Source organism: Bombus flavifrons, unplaced genomic scaffold, assembly GCF_040668555.2.
Source record: "Bombus flavifrons isolate JBK064 unplaced genomic scaffold, iyBomFlav1_principal scaffold0024, whole genome shotgun sequence".
NCBI lineage: Eukaryota > Metazoa > Arthropoda > Insecta > Hymenoptera > Apidae > Bombus > Bombus flavifrons.
This window is the reverse complement of record NW_027184769.1, coordinates 355,001-360,000: the sequence shown is the minus strand read 5'-3', so window position 1 is coordinate 360,000 and position 5,000 is coordinate 355,001.

Genomic DNA, 5,000 nt, shown 5'->3' with positions numbered 1-5,000 from the left:
AACGATACGTACAAATAGAAAGCGATACGCCGCTGGGACTTGGTCGCGTACGCTTCGAAAGCAATACGCCGCTGGAACTTTGTGGCGCACGAACAGAAAGCAATACGCCGCTGGAACTTTGTGGCGTACGAACAGAAAGCAATACGCCGCTGGAACTTTGTCCAATGCGGTTAAAAAAGGAATTTCGCTACGTACGACCGTGCATTCGCACGATGGTCGTGCGTAGCGATTTTTTTTCCTTTAAGTCAATATAACGATACGTACAAATAGAAAGCGATACGCCGCTGGGACTTGGTCGCGTACGCTTCGAAAGCAATACGCCGCTGGAACTTTGTGGCGTACGAACAGAAAGCAATACGCCGCTGGAACTTTGTCCAATGCGGTTAAAAAAGGAATTTCGCTACGTACGACCGTGCATTCGCACGATGGTCGTGCGTAGCGATTTTTTTTCCTTTAAGTCAATATAACGATACGTACAAATAGATAGCGATACGCCGCTGGGACTTGGCCGCGTACCAGCAAAAAGCAATACGCCGCTGGGACTTGGCCGCGCGCGAGCGAAAAGCAATACGCCGCTGGACTTAGTCGCTCGCGCTAGCGCTGCGCGCGCACCTCCAATTCAGCGGGCAGGGGCTGGAGTAGGTATCACTCTCTAAAGGTACGACGCCAGGGAGGCAAGACGCGCCGCTCGCTCTTTCTCGTTCTTCTTTTGTTTCTCTCTCTCTTTGCGTTTTTCTTTTTTACGTCTTTTCGCGTTTTTCGTACGTTTCTCGTAGAGCGACGAAAACGAGGAAAATAGTACTCGTACAGCGTGGAAATCGCGATAATTGCTCGCTCGCTGCGCTCGCTCGAATTATTCTAGCCCAACCCAAAACCGATCCCGCGAGTTCTAAAGAAGATTTCGATGAAATCGAAGAACGGACGCAAAAGGGATTGGTTTTGGGTTGGGCTATTTTTTTTCGAGCGAGCGGAGCGAGCGAGCAACGCGTAAGAGCGTGTCTTTGAAATATTCTTATACGTTCGAAGACTCTCTTCGAAATAACTCGCTTAAAAGCGTTATGAGGTATCGAAATTTTGGGTGGAATCGTCACGTATCGACGAAATCTAGTCGAACGTAACGATTTCACTTTATTTTTTTGAAAAATTTTTTCCGCCGGACCAACATGACCGGGAGGTTGGAACTTAGAATTTTTTCGCACCGGTGCGAAGAGGCCGAAAGTTCCGATCGAAATAACTCGCTTAAAAGCGTTATAAGGTATCGAAATTTTGGGTGGAATCGTCACGTATCGACGTAATCTAGTCGAACGTAACGATTTCCCTTTATTTTTTTGAAAAATTTTTTCCACCGGACCAACATGACCGGGAGGTTGGAACTTAGAATTTTTTCGCACCGGTGCGAAGAGGCCGAAAGTTCCGATCGAAATAACTCGCTTAAAAGCGTTATGAGGTATCGAAATTTTGGGTGGAATCGTCACGTATCGACGAAATCTAGTCGAACGTAACGATTTCACTTTATTTTTTTGAAAAATTTTTTCCGCCGGACCAACATGACCGGGAGGTTGGAACTTAGAATTTTTTCGCACCGGTGCGAAGAGGCCGAAAGTTCCGATCGAAATAACTCGCTTAAAAGCGTTATGAGGTAGGAATATTTTTGCATAAATCGTCCTAACTCGATGAATTACGTCGGGATTAAGCGTTTTTAGAATCGGGAGAAGGTAGAAAAAAAGTTTGGACCGATGCGACCGGTCGTTGGAACTTAGAAAAATTCCGAGCCGGTACGTTGGGACTTAGAAAAATTCCGAGGCGAGAACATTTTTTCGAGTTAACTCCGTTAAAAGCGTTATAAGGTACGAATATTATTGCATAAATCGTTCCAACTCGATGAGATACATCGGGATTAATGGTTTATTTCGTCGTGAAAATGTTTTTTAGAAACGGACCTATGCGTCCGGTCGTTGGAACTTTGAAAATTTTCGGACCGAACCGTTTTTTCGAGTTAACTCGCTTAAAAGCGTTATAAGGTAGGAATATTTTTGCATAAATCGTCCTAACTCGATGAATTACGTCGGGATTAAGCGTTTTTAGAATCGGGAGAAGGTAGAAAAAAAGTTTGGACCGATGCGACCGGTCGTTGGAACTTAGAAAAATTCCGAGCCGGTACGTTGGGACTTAGAAAAATTCCGAGGCGAGAACATTTTTTCGAGTTAACTCCGTTAAAAGCGTTATAAGGTACGAATATTATTGCATAAATCGTTCCAACTCGATGAGATACATCGGGATTAATGGTTTATTTCGTCGTGAAAATGTTTTTTAGAAACGGACCTATGCGTCCGGTCGTTGGAACTTTGAAAATTTTCGGACCGAACCGTTTTTTCGAGTTAACTCGCTTAAAAGCGTTATAAGGTAGGAATATTTTTGCATAAATCGTCCTAACTCGATGAATTACGTCGGGATTAAGCGTTTTTAGAATCGGGAGAAGGTAGAAAAAAAGTTTGGACCGATGCGACCGGTCGTTGGAACTTAGAAAAATTCCGAGCCGGTACGTTGGGACTTAGAAAAATTCCGAGGCGAGAACATTTTTTCGAGTTAACTCCGTTAAAAGCGTTATAAGGTACGAATATTATTGCATAAATCGTTCCAACTCGATGAGATACATCGGGATTAATGGTTTATTTCGTCGTGAAAATGTTTTTTAGAAACGGACCTATGCGTCCGGTCGTTGGGACTTTGAAAATTTTCGGACCGAACCGTTTTTTCGAGTTAACTCGCTTAAAAGCGTTATAAGGTAGGAATATTTTTGCATAAATCGTCCTAACTCGATGAAATACGTCGGGATTAAGCGTTTTTAGAATCGGGAGAAGGTAGAAAAAAAGTTTGGACCGATGCGACCGGTCGTTGGAACTTAGAAAAATTCCGAGCCGGTACGTTGGGACTTAGAAAAATTCCGAGGCGAGAACATTTTTTCGAGTTAACTCCGTTAAAAGCGTTATAAGGTACGAATATTATTGCATAAATCGTTCCAACTCGATGAGATACATCGGGATTAATGGTTTATTTCGTCGTGAAAATGTTTTTTAGAAACGGACCTATGCGTCCGGTCGTTGGAACTTTGAAAATTTTCGGACCGAACCGTTTTTTCGAGTTAACTCGCTTAAAAGCGTTATAAGGTAGGAATATTTTTGCATAAATCGTCCTAACTCGATGAATTACGTCGGGATTAAGCGTTTTTAGAATCGGGAGAAGGTAGAAAAAAAGTTTGGACCGATGCGACCGGTCGTTGGAACTTAGAAAAATTCCGAGCCGGTACGTTGGGACTTAGAAAAATTCCGAGGCGAGAACATTTTTTCGAGTTAACTCCGTTAAAAGCGTTATAAGGTACGAATATTATTGCATAAATCGTTCCAACTCGATGAGATACATCGGGATTAATGGTTTATTTCGTCGTGAAAATGTTTTTTAGAAACGGACCTATGCGTCCGGTCGTTGGGACTTTGAAAATTTTCGGACCGAACCGTTTTTTCGAGTTAACTCGCTTAAAAGCGTTATAAGGTAGGAATATTTTTGCATAAATCGTCCTAACTCGATGAATTACGTCGGGATTAAGCGTTTTTAGAATCGGGAGAAGGTAGAAAAAAAGTTTGGACCGATGCGACCGGTCGTTGGAACTTAGAAAAATTCCGAGCCGGTACGTTGGGACTTAGAAAAATTCCGAGGCGAGAACATTTTTTCGAGTTAATTCGTTAAAAAGCGTTATAAGGTATAAATTTTTTTATAGAAATCGTTTTATCTCAATTAAATACACGAGGATTAAACATTTTTATAGAATTTTTTAAAAAATTAGCGTTCGTCGAACCGACACGACTGGGATATTTTTCTAATTTTTTCGTTAATTAACGTTACAAGGTATATATTTTTTTGGATATTTCTACTTATTTTAACGTGTTGTAATTGATTATAAACTTGTTTTTTGTCCGAAATCGATAAAAGAGTATGTTTACTGATGCGATTTTTCGGTGAAAAAAAAAATTAATTTTTTGGTAAAAATGTATTTCTATTATGTTAATTAAGTGTCTGGTAAAATATTTCGATGGTTGGATATTGCCTTTGTATAGTAGTGATCGAGCGTTCGCGCGACTAAGTTCCAGCGTCCCTTCCGAACGGTACGTTGCTACGGAGGTTTTGCACCATAAGCGCGCGGCCGCTAGCCCGGCCGGCGCCGGCCTGCCGGCCGGCGCTTTCGTATCTATAAGAGAGACGTCGAGCCGGACGGTTCGGTCGGAACAGCGTTGAGCGCGTGGCTATTCTACGGCCTCGGTTGAGAATTCAGTCACCGCTCCTCGAGTCTTAGTGTATTTTACGCTATTTCTCGACTGTTCCTCCGTTCTCGTACTGGTTTTTTCTCTACACTGCTGCGCCGCGGGTCGCTGTCCTGGACGTAATGACCAAATATCGTGGCAAGGTTCCCCTTAGTCGGGAAGCTGGTGACCTGTGTGCACGTATTCCAACGAAAGTTGGTTTCGTGCGTGCTTGTACTAACAGAGCATCGATTCAACCAAACATATATGGGAAAATCCGTCAGCTACTTTTTTTATACTTATAAATAAAATGCTGTCTTTAAAATTGGCCGCTGTAGAGCTTACTATCTTTGCGTAGTATGTCTTCTACGGAGAGTGATGTTCGAAGATTAGACTCTCTTATAATAAATGTATGTGGAGGAGAGGAGAGAGAATATTCTTACGGTATGTCCAGCGCGACGCACTGTGATATACGCGCTTGTTCGTTCAGCGTGAAAGGTGTATACGTGCTTTACCGCTAAGATATGTTATAAGAGAGATAATTTAAAAGATCTCAGGAGTGTTCTCGTGAAGTTACGACTCTTTTTGTATCATCATATGCTATATGATGAGAGAGAGTGGCGTTCGAAGATCTTACTGAACTATGGGTGTATCTCGAACGTCGCTGAGAGAAGGAGGAGGAGGAGATAGATGTATATTATATAT